Below are 12,554 nucleotides of genomic sequence, written 5' to 3'. Positions count from 1 at the left end.
ATGACAAGTAACCAGACGACCAAGTGTTAGACGAAAGGCCGACCAGGTCAGACTTGCTGGCCGAACAGCTAGGCTGATCGAACAGCCCAGCCGATCGGACACACCAGCCAATCGACCGGGCCAGCCGATCGGCTAGCACATGGCGTCTCACTTTTCCAAACTCTTGAGGTATAGTATTGAAGAAGTAGTGTTTGATCGAATATGTCACTCGATTGGTGAACATTACTGTTCGGATCATGAGATACTATGCTTCAACACTTAATCGTTTTCACAACTCGTTCGTAGTAGGGAATGCCAGCTGATCGAACAGACTGTTCGATCGAGTGACATTCAGTTGAGGACTAATTCTGAAGTTTCTAGCCGATCGAGTGAGCTAGCCGATCGAACGAACCGTTCGATCGACCGACTTGAAAGGTAAGAACACTTCAGTGTTCTCAAATACTGCAACAAAAACTTCAAAAGTTCAAATCCTCAAACACAAACACACCAGAGGAAGAAACAATCCACTCGAATGGCCCAGCCGATCGAGCCTACCGGCCGATCGAACAGGACTGTCCAATCGGATATACCAGCCGATCGAACAGCCCGTTCGATCGAACCTGCCGTTCGATCGACCAGCCCATTCGATCCATTCACACTTGTTTACTTTTCCGCGTTACTTATCGTTATGCTATCGAACTATTCAGGCTAATCTTACTCTCAACGCTCCCTTCAATCCACAATCAATCACTGTGAGTATGCTCGATCCCTTTTTGCTTTTAGCACTTTTGGGTGTTACATACGTTACCTATCAAATCACAATCAAACGCAAACTATTTGAACGCTAACCAAATTGCATGTGCTACTTGACTAAATGAATGTTGTTTATTATGTTTACACTTGGAGTGCTATCTACCTGCCTTAGCAACATAGTACTATAGTTTGGACTCAGCACCCGTTCACACGGGGGTTGTTAAGGACAATTACTTGCATGGATTACGGTGGTAATCATGTATTGCGAACCGTCTCGGACGGTCAACCCGCAGTCGTTGGTATCGATGGTCCCATGTCGATAATTAACATGCATCGTTTTCCTCTTTGTACGTGCTTGGTTATGCGTAAACTATTCAAACTCTGTATGCTATTATCAAACTTGTATGCTCACCTTTACATTATATGTATTGACTTTATTTTAACGTATGTGACAGGTGCTTAAGTTGCTAGGATGCTTAGGCGCATGGTGATGAAATCGAGGCTAGGGAGTCTAGAAACAATAAACAATCGTCTGTAATAATAATTGAATCTGAGTTGTCGGAACGGAATTATTTGCCTAGTTGCTTTCTATGATAACTTGTTTATTTATTTGGGACACGGTATGGGACGTGTCATTTAAACTGAATTTATATAATAGTTGTTGTGGAAACTTCTGGACAATCTGTTTCGCTCAGTGTCGCGCCCCGATGATTTCGCAATCGGTTGGGGTGTGACAAAGCTAGACCTAGGTCTCCGATTAGAGGTAATATTTGCTGCTCAAAATTATGAAATTATTGGTGGAAATTGACGATACACGCCAGTAATTTGACCAATTTTATTATCATTTAACCTGACTATAACTCGAAATTGTGCAATTATTGGTGAAATCTGAAGATACACACTGGTAATTTGACTTGTTTTATTATTATTTAAGATACACACGGGTAATTTGACTAATTTCAATTCGTTCATACAAACTTTTTTACAAATTTGTAAATTGAATTCAGGTGTTACGGAGGAGTCTGCAGATCCTAGTGGGATTAGGTTCGTTTGGAGTGAAACTATGGGTTGACCAATTGCAAGGTCAACTGGAACAGAACAGGAGAACTAGAGCCATTGAATAGGACCTAATGGCGCCGTGAATACTGAATACCCTTATCAAGGTTTCTGGTTTGGTGTGAATACCGAAGACGGGAACGGTAGGGTGTCGTGGATGTGGGGTTTCAGCCAGGTTTGGGTAAATGGTGATGATTGAGGGGTTGGGTGATATAGGTTGAAGATGAAGTTGGGGGTGAGTGGTGGTAGGTCCCACTTGATATTTTTTAATATTTTATTTTAATTAGTATTTTAAATGATAAGGGTAGTTAAGTTATTTTACACTAATTTAACTGAACAAACTAAAAGACATCCCTTAAGGGGACTATCCGAGTAACAAAAGATCAAACCACATGGAGCATACATGTAATTTTAAAAAGTTGGGGACTAAAGGTGAAAAAACGAGAAACCACAGGGACCATCCGGGTAATTAACTCTAATAAGAATAAGATTATTTAGAAAGTTACATAGGAAAGGAGAACTGTTATTTGTGTAAGAAATAAAAACACTTGCTGCCATGTGGCAGCCCTTTAATGGCTCTATCGATAACCTTTAGATAATTTTACATTATTTTGTCTATTTCAAACTACAGAATCTTTTATTTACATAAATACCCCTACAAGACTAAAGTAACCTTCTTTCTCCACACCTTCTTCTCCGATCCATCCCTGCAACTTTTTTGAGGTCACTTCTTTTAATTTCTTTTGCTTCAGTTCTTCTCTATCATGATGGTCAAAGATCAAGGGGTGCGATTGCAAAATTTTAAGGGGGGCGCTCAGATTTTTAACGACTATATAACACTAAAAAAAAATTTAAGGGGTGTGACCGCCCACCCTAGCTATGTACTAGGTCCGCCCCTCTTTGTCATTATGAGAAGTGTAGAACTCATATTTACAAGTAGGCTTGTTTGTGTCATTTAATTTAAATCACATACTTATTAGTAGTATTTGTCATTATGAGAAGTGTAGAACTCATATTTACAATTAGGCTTGTGTCGTTTAATTTAAATCACATACTTATTCGATAGTATTTGTGATTATGAGAAGTGGAGGACTCATAATTACAATTAGGCTTATGTCGTTTAATTTAAATCACATACTTATTAGATAGTATTTGTCATTAGAGAAGTTGAGGACTCATATTTACAATTAGGCTTGTGTCGTTTAATTTAAATCACATACTTATCTATATATATAATAAACAAATAAGGTTTGGGACACATGTCCTTCTGGTGCAACCATTTATGTGTTTTGGCGGGAAAATGTGAGAAAAAGTGATATTTTCTACACGGATCCCGCACTGGATATCTATACCCGTGTTTTTGACCCGGGTATATAAGCAACTAAATAACCCTAATTTTCATAATCCAAGTCTCTTGCCACCACCATCTTCCATCTCTAATCGCCACCATCGTGTTTTTTGTCTGTCACCGCCACGTTTTACAAACCCTAGATATCAACACAAGTTCTTCTTCTTTCTTCGTTAATCGTTCTTCTAACACTTTGTTTTCATTTTGATTTTTAAGATTTCATAGATTTTAGATACCAATGTTTCTTCATTTATGTAGAAGTAACTTTCAAAATATTTGAAACTATTTTGACCTGATATTGCTTCGTATGTTGTAATTGAAACGAAATTGAGTGAAATAATCATAGAATAATAACATTTGGAAAAGATAATTCTGTGAAATCAAAGATCTTTAAGCCCACTTCCGTGTCTCTACCCTTCATCCTTTAACCAATGGGCGATTAGAAGCAAGATCAATTTAGAAGCAGCCCAGCCCTGGGGATGAAATTCAATAAAATTGAATTCTAGGTTTTGGTTAATTTGTAGTTGTGATTCGATATGCAGAAGCATCTGTGAGGTAATTTTCGTTTCATTATTTGTGGTTCTTGAATTGTAATTTGGTCAATTGTTTATTATTTTGGGTAGTTTTAATTTGTAGCCTGTGGTTCCTATTTCACTTTCAAAGCTAAATAAACCATTTATGCCTCTTTTTAGCCTTTTTATGTAGTTGGCAGGTTGTTATGCGTTTAGCTTCATATTTTTGGACGTGGGATTAAACAGTTAATTCTTTTGATACAGCCAACTGAAAAAACCAGTGTCTATTTTGCCGATTGTTTGCCGAATGATGATATCAATTGCTGCAGGTTTGTTTAGGATCATTAAAAACAAACTTTAATCCATCAATTCTTCATCAATCTGATGTGTAAGTCAAGCAAACCGTGAAAAGGGAATGTGTAACGGCGACCCACCAGATCCGGGGATAGAGGGACGCTTATAGGTATCAGACGAGACGAGACGGTGATGATTCTGACCAAGAATCATATGGTGGTACAAGGTCAGTGTTTTTCTCTTAACACTAATGTGTCAAAACAAGGGGCTTGATGGCCGGTCATCATAGTGTTGAATTTGGGGATAGGGTTCTAATCATTTTTCTCTAAATTCATTTTGTTTTTTTTTTTATTGAAATACATCTGAAATTGGAATCGATTACTTGCTATATTCTGTTGTCGAAGGTATTCTTGCTTAAGTTCATTCTCTAAACTATTTCTTATAATTAGAACACAAAAGGAGTAGAACTGATATATGCTTATGATCTATTTTAGGTGATGATGTTTTAGGTGATGAAAGTTCAGATGTCTTTGCAACAAACTCAAATGGACAGGTTCTATTTACTAATTAGTTTACTGTGGATGCGGTCATCAATTCGAAATCTAGCCAGGTCTGTAGAAATACGGTATCTCGTATCAGTTGTTAATTAAGTAAATGAAAATTGATAAGATTCGAAGGATTTATTGATGTTTTTAGGTTATTGTTGTTATGACAGGAGGATGTGTTTCAGTTGGTTGGTGTTTCCATGGTTAAGTGTGCAATGGTAGCTTACAACACTTCTATGGTGGCTTATGCACAGGTACTTTTTTCACTATTTGGTGACAAGGTTTGTTAAATTTAGCTTGAATCAATATTCAAGAGGATATAAATTTAGCTTGTGTTTGACTTGTCAACTGATTATTCATCAATAAACATACTCATTCTAATTTGGTTTTGGTTTATCTTCATCTATGCAGATGGCTGACTCAATGGATATGGGTGGACATTTATACACACCAACCCTCTGTCGTATTATATCTTTCACCGGTCTGCACCTTTTGCCACTACACAGACAACCTTCCGAATCTCCCCTCGATAATGGCTTCTTCTATCACTTATATACACCTGATCACACGCACTCATTCCAAAGTTTCACTCACTGGTGTCCGTCATGACTGTTTACGTTGCCGTCGCACTCACCGCCGTCATCCTTCTCTTTTCGGCTACTCACTCCTCCATCGTCGGAGTGGAGTATGTTTCTCGTCTTCTTCAGGTTCAGGATCGAGAGAGAGCTCCGTCATCCGTACAACTTTCCGCTGCTAGAGCGGTGCTTGATCGCTTTATCCCTTCGCATTCATCCAGTTTCCAATTTAACATCATCACTTAAGTAAATTTCATTTTCGTTTATTGTTTATTTAAATAGGGCTTTGTAATTTTTTACTATACCTGCTGGATTATGATATTTGATTTCCCTTGCATCTTTTGACTTTTGTGGAAATTCAATTGACTGATGAAGTCAATCAGGTGTTTTTTGATTTTCCTTATAGCGTTCAGATAGTGAGAGAAAGTTGAGTAAAATAAATTTTTGGATGATAGTGAAGGAATTAAGGAAATGAAGGTTCATGAAGAAAATGAACATTGTAAAATTATTTTATTGATGATTCAAATAAGCTTAAACATGGACTATTTATACACAGACTGACTTTCCACGAGTATAGTATAGGTAGTGCTAACAAATGCTTACATAACCTCAGATAGTATACAAAGATAAGCTTAAGTAATTTCATTCAGCAGTTCTCTCTTCCAATTTAACCTATGTTCAGCTCTGTTTAAAAAAAACTTGTCTTTTGGCAATTTTATGCCAAACAGCAGTTCTCTCTTCATATGTAATTATAGATTTAAGCTATAATGATATGGAATGGAAATATTAGAAAACTTTGATGCTTGTTTGTTTTAAATAACATGATTTGAGGTGGATGATTCAGTCATGATTTTCTGATATTTTAGATGAATTGACATTTGTAAAGTTGTAGCAGAGTGTTTAGGTTATATATTAAGTTAATATAATATTTGTTTTTGGCTAAATTGGTTTCTTTAGTGCCCTTTGAAATTGTCCTATTATCATATATATATGTATGAGCGTTTGGTGTAATGACTCATTGACTGCACATAGTAGTCATCAATTTTTTATTGTTATTGTTAATTTTTTTGTTAAAGGGCTGCGCTAAAATGATATATATATATAAACACGTGTAGAGGTAAAGGTTCCTGTTATAGTGGCAGGCTGTAAGTTGGATTTAAGGGATGAACAACAAGCAGTTAGTTTGGAGTTGGTGATGTCTCCTATAATGCAACAGTTTAGGGAAATTGAAACCTGTATTGAATGTTCAGCATACAAACATATTCAGGTAATATATTTTTTCCAGTTCTTAGCTTCTGTTTTCAGTATCAAGCTGTGTAATATATATAGACGACACATGTATTTATGTTACCAAAATAAACGATATTTCGAGAATCTGAGGTAAAATGTCTTTTCTTAATCAAGACATAAGCGTTATGTTTCGATTCCCTTTTATTAACTATGTCGGTGGGTCGTGTTGAAACTGGTGTGATGAAGCCTGGTATGGTTGCTACTTTTGGATCTTCTGGGTTGACCACTGAAGTCAAAGTCTGTTGAGATGCACCATGAAGCTCTACAAGAGGCTCTCTCCGGTGACAACACTAGGTTCATTGGGATTTGAAACGTGGTTATGCTGAATCCAACTCGAAGGATGACCCCATTAAGGGTGCAGCCAGCTTCACCTCATATGTCATCATCATGAACCGCCCTGACCAGATTGGAAATGGTTATGATCTGGTTTTGAATGCCACACATCTCGCATTGCCGTCAGGTTTTCTAAGCTTTTGACCAAAGTCGACAGATGCTCCGGAAAAGATCTGGAGAAGAAGCCCAATTTTTTTTAAGAATGGAGATGTGGGCGGGTATGGTTAGGATGCTTCTAACTTGGTCGATGTGAATTTATGTAATAGACACCCAGCTTCGCATGAATATGAATGTAATTACCGTCGCTATCTAGCTAATCAGCAGGGGTGTTCATCGGGTTTTTTCTTTGGGTTTCGGGTTTTTCGGGTCGGGTTGTTCGGGTTTTTCTCTGGGTTTTTCTAAAGCATTCCGTTAATTAACGTGATTCACTAAACGTGAGTATTCTACACTCTATATATGGGAGGAGTTTGTTTAATAGCTGGTAATTTAACTTTTAATTGCAGAATTTATTGAAGACATTTCACAAATCATAAAGTCCTACCTTAAGTTAGAACCCAGGTATTGCTACAATCTCTTACGTAAACACACACACACTATGTGCTGAGTTGCATAATATTTACATTTAATAGGTTTATGGGAGGTCAATACTTGGCTTTTAAAGATGTTTAAAAACTTCATTTTGTACTTTGAGAAAACTTTCAAAATCAAGTACTTACCAAACAAAACGGATTTGGGTTTATAGGTTTCGAGCATAGTTAAGTTTCGAGCAAAATAAGTTTTTTTAAAAGGTCAAAGCAGGTTTACTAAAATAGAGTAGGTACCAAAGTAGTTTTACCAACCTATCTTTTTATCAAACCTTTTTTCGATTGTTTGTAAATGTATATATGATGTGAACTGGTGTGCATTGTGATTAAGCTGCAAATGACTTATTTGCAATAAAAGGCGACCTTGAATGTCTTTTAGTGTTTTTTAAGTTAATGTTGCTTGAACCGATATAATTGCAGTTATTTGTAGGCAACAAATTAATATTTTGTGAAACTAATTAGGCCTGTAATGGATTGAATATAAGATGACAAAGCATTTGAAGTCCTTTTGGTGAGAAAATTTTTCCATTTAGTATAGTTTATGTTTTGCTTCAATGTTTACCTCCATGATTTCCCACCCAAAAGCAACACTTCTTGATGTTGATTCAGTTTTTGGTGAAGGTTATTTAACTAGAGGATAACTTATTAATTCTTCTATTTTCATTTTTCTGCCACGATGTTAATGACAATGAGAATCGCCTCATAGACAAAAGTGACTGATATTTGTTAACAGTCACACGGATTAACCAAAAGTATGTATATGTTAGATGCGTATTAGGAAGGATACTATGTTATAAGACCCGAGCTCAAATTAATAGTAAGTTAAATTAATCATTCAAAAAAAATGATGATGATAACGCCTATAATCGAGACGTAAGCTAATTATCTAAGTTAAAGTCTACTAGATGCTTTAATACAACAAATTATGTAGTATAATAGACGATGATATTGGTTTCATGTAACAATTATAATAAGGTTAATCTACCACATATACGGATTATGATTTCATATGCTTTATTTGATTATTGAATAGGTTGAATGCAGGTTTATTTTATGTATCTTTTGGCATTTTACTGGGTAGAAAAATGATACCTTTAGGTTATTAAACTTTTCTTTAACTTATGGTTATCATGTAGATTAAAGCGTTCACTCAAACCGATAAAGCTGCTATGCTTGATGAGATTCTGGATTATGTGTAACATTTACAGATGCAAATCAAGGTAATAGGTTGTCATTCAAGATTGATTTTATTACTGGTCTTCAATCATGAGATTATTTACATCATATTGTTGTAAACATTGGGATGTTTAAGATACAATAGTGATGCTTTAATCTTTCATCCTACTGTGTGTGTGCATTTCTTTTAAAACTTTTCTACTTTTTAGTTTGTAACTTTACTCTCACTTAGCAGGTTCGGAGGTTGATAAAGTCTGCAAAGCACTCGAGGTTGGTTGTCCCACTTGCTTGCTTCCTGGTAACCAGTTCTCATGCTTACCAAACAGAAGTTATTACTCTTTAAATGATGGTTTGTTTTTCAAGGACCCAAGCTGAGAAGGAATTCAAAGTGGAGGTTGAAGCAATTGGGCATGTGCACCACAATAATCTGGTGTGCTTATTGGGTTATCGTATCAAGGGAACTCATAGGTATTCCATTTCTCTTTGTTCAAACATACATAATAATGTATTTACAATGAACTACGCAATGTATGTTTATTTCATCATTCAAGATATAATTCTATAAGGGGCTTTTTTTATCTTTTATCTTTTTCTTTTTGTAAATTCAGGTTGTTGGTGTAGGAGTATGGCAACAATTGAAATTTAGAACAATGGCTCCATGGAGCTATGCGCCAACATGGATATCTTAAATGTAGTTTAGTTTAATGGTAAATTCTATGTGATGCGCCAACATGGATATATTTTACATGTGATGCTCATTTAACAGCTTAGTTTTATAATTTTGTGATTATGATAAAGTTTGAGTTCAAATATATTTATTTTACTTCAGATGATGAGGGGAAATATGTTTTTTAGTTAAAGCAATTGGTGTGATCCAAAAATTTTATGGGTGATAGGCCTCTTTGACTATTCATCCAACATGGCGTGTCTTCTTAGGTGTATGGGTTTTGAAAGTATTCTTATACAGAGATCTCATTATGAATTAAAAATGAATTCATATGGAGACAAAGTTAGGATACTTATGAAACCGAACTAAAAATTTACGATGGAGAAGGGAGAGGATACTTAGGTTTAAAGTGTTATTTATATACTTTTGTTTATTGTAAATTAAATTTTCCTAACCCGGGAAGTTCCCGGGTGATAGCCTAGTTAGATAGTATTTGTCATTATGAGAAGTGTAGAACTCATATTTACAAGTAGGCTTGTTTGTGTCGTTTAATTTAAATCAGATACTTATTAGATGGTGTTTGTCATTATGAGAAGTGTAGAACTCATATTTACAATTAGGCTTGTGTCGTTTAATTTAAATTACATACTTATTAGATAGTATTTGTCATTATGAGAAGTTTAGAACTCATATTTACAATTAGGCTTGTTTGTGTCGTTTAATTTAAATCACATACTTATTAGATAGTATTTGTCATTATGAGAAGTTGAGAACTCATATTTACAATTAGGCTTGTGACGTTTAATTTAAATCACATACTTATTAGATAGTATTTGTCATTACGAGAAGTTTAGAACTCATATTTACTATTAGGCTTGTTTGTGTCGTTTAATTTAAATCACATACTTATTAGATACTATTTGTCATTATGAGAAAAGTTTAGAACTTATATTTATAATGAGGCTTGTGTCATTGAATTTAAATCACATTCTTATTCGTCATTTCAATAGGGCCATTCTTTATTTATGATGGTTAGTGACAGAAAATTCCTCATGTGCATGTCAAAAGAGGTCAATAATAGTTGATGCAACAATACATTCTTAAGATATGAAATAAAGACTCAAAATTCTTCAAGTGCTCTTGTATCATAAGGTACTATAGAGTTATGTAAGTAGTAAAAATAAGATTTGAATCTTTAAAGTTACAGATCAACTAAAACGTCACAAAATAAACCTCTATAAATGATTAAACAATGGAAGCAAAGTATAAAAAAAAAAAAAAAAAAAAAAAAAAACCCCATTAAGGAAATTAAGTTAGATATTACAAAAAATATAACAAAACCAACTTTAAGTTAAAATGTAAAATTGATGAGTTTAAATTTTTTAATATAACTTGTTTATTAAAAAAATTATAATTTCAAAACTGTTTGAATAAAAATACATATTTAAAAAAGAAACAAGCAAGAGGCAAATTGGGTTCAAATAATCTCAACTTTCTCAATTTGACCGATAATAATCCGAACTGGTTCACTTTTGGCCGATAATAGTCTGCCGTTAAAAATCGCTTAACGGAGTTAACTTTTTTCCCGAATTACAAACTAGTGTTTTAGTGATTTTGATCAGAACGAGGATACGAGTCGATTTATGTCAAACTTATCTCGAAACGGTGCTCTAGACGGCTTGATTTTTGTTAATTGGAAGCCTAATACCCAAATTGAAGTACCACTTTCGTCGTTTAGGACAGTATTTCGAGGTAATTTTAAATCAATCAACACATATCTTCGTTCTAATCAAAAGCCCTAAAACTTAAGCTTAACGCAAAATATTATCAACCAAAAGTGGAGCAGTTCGGATTATCATCGGCAAATAACTAAGTTGGATTATTATCGGCCAAATTGAGAAAGTTGAGATTATTTAAATTCAATTAACCTATGTAAAATTGTATGATTAGGAATAGAGGGTGGAGATATGATAGGAAGTTTATTTGGCTAATAATGCTAGGAAGTGACCTTGACCATCCATTTAGTTAATCAAGGGCTAAGATTAAATCAGGGAAATTGAAGGAAGAAAAGATGCGCGTGAGTTTGTTTAGGAATATTCTAGTCAATCCAAGTCAATAGTTTCTCTCTCCTCCAATTCCCCTCATTTTTTAAACATTAATAACTCTTTCATACGACACTAATTTTTTTATAAAAATTTCACCAAAAAAACGAGCGTTTTTTTATCTTTAAAACGAGTATACTATTGCTATATTTTCGAAAAAAAATTCTAAAACCCAGTTGCGTAAAACGCAACAGGAAAAAAATCTAAAAAATGACATTTTTCTAAAACGCAATGCACAAAAAACACAAAGAAATGTCTTATTTGTAAAACGCAATGGCCAGAAAACACAAAGAAATGTCTTATTTCTAAAACGCAATAGCCTAAAAACTTAAAAGAAAATGTACTTTCTAAAACGCAATGGACTAAAAACACATAAAAATGTGTTTTACCTAAAACGCAATGCACCAAAAACACAAACAAATGTCTTATTTCTAAAACGCAATGGTCATAAAACACTTAAAATTTCTGTTTTCTAAAACGCAATGGACTGAAAACACATAAAAAATGTTTTGCCTAAAACGCAATGCACAAAAAACACAAAGAAATGTCTTATTTGTAAAACGCAATTGCCAGAAAACACTTAAAAATGTCTCATTCTAAAACGCAATTGCCTAAAAAAACAAAAGAAAGTGTTCTCTGTAAAACGCAATAGACTGAAAACACCTAAAAATGTGTTTTACCTAAAACGCAATGACTAAAAACACTTTAAGAATGTGTTTTTCTAAAACGCAATGGCCAGAAAACACATAAAAATGTTTTAGTTCTAAAACGCAATTGCCTAAAAACACCAAAGAAAGTGTTCTCTCTAAAACGCATTGAACCATGACAATAGTTTTGTTTGTGCTGTGAATTGTCTGTGCTGTGAATTGTCTGAGCTGTGAATTGTCTGAACCAATGCAGTTTTCCAGAGGCAATTTACATGAAATTAAATTCCAGAGGCAATTGTCTGAACCAATGCAGCTCAACCCCAGCCAGGGGCGCTGCTCCCGGACCCCCGCCAAGATCGTAAAACGCAATAACTAAATCAAAAACCCAGATCGTAAAAATGAAATTAAAGAATTTCTTACATGGATCGAAGTGATTTCTTCAACAATTGACGAATTTTGAATGATTTAAACACTTATCAGCGCTCAAAATCGAACAGATCGAGTGATTATCTTCAAAATCACCAAGAAAAACGAGATTTTGTATGAAATTAAATTTGGTTTTCTTTAAAAAAGCTGAAGAACACGTTGATTGGGTGTTTGAATCATTAATTGGTGACAAAAATCGCACTATAATGTAGTAATTATTGCGATAGAAAGTGAATAAATGGTTGAAGATTGTGGGTTTTGAAAATG

General features: G+C 34.5%; 1 long non-coding RNA gene across 8 annotated transcripts; it reads left to right on the top strand.

Moving 5' to 3' along the window:
* The first annotated feature begins 3,151 nt into the window (after positions 1-3,151).
* On the top strand, positions 3,152-9,278 carry LOC110936315. Of its 8 annotated transcripts, none has more exons than XR_002589902.2 (10): positions 3,152-3,691; positions 3,978-4,168; positions 4,437-4,552; positions 4,658-4,741; positions 4,899-6,329; positions 7,189-7,243; positions 8,406-8,489; positions 8,681-8,715; positions 8,809-8,913; positions 9,054-9,278. It is a non-coding gene; the product is annotated as an uncharacterized LOC110936315 (long non-coding RNA). The 8 variants fall into 8 exon arrangements; XR_002589901.2 differs by having other exon boundaries at positions 3,198-3,691; positions 3,913-4,168; XR_002589903.2 differs by having other exon boundaries at positions 3,223-3,291; positions 3,913-4,168.
* The last annotated feature ends 3,276 nt before the right edge of the window (positions 9,279-12,554 follow it).

The sequence above is a fragment of the Helianthus annuus genome, chromosome 4 (genome assembly GCF_002127325.2).
Source record: "Helianthus annuus cultivar XRQ/B chromosome 4, HanXRQr2.0-SUNRISE, whole genome shotgun sequence".
In the NCBI taxonomy this organism is placed as follows: domain Eukaryota; kingdom Viridiplantae; phylum Streptophyta; class Magnoliopsida; order Asterales; family Asteraceae; genus Helianthus; species Helianthus annuus.
The sequence above is the reverse complement of the archived record's forward strand: the minus strand, read 5'-3'. Positions and strand labels throughout refer to the sequence as shown.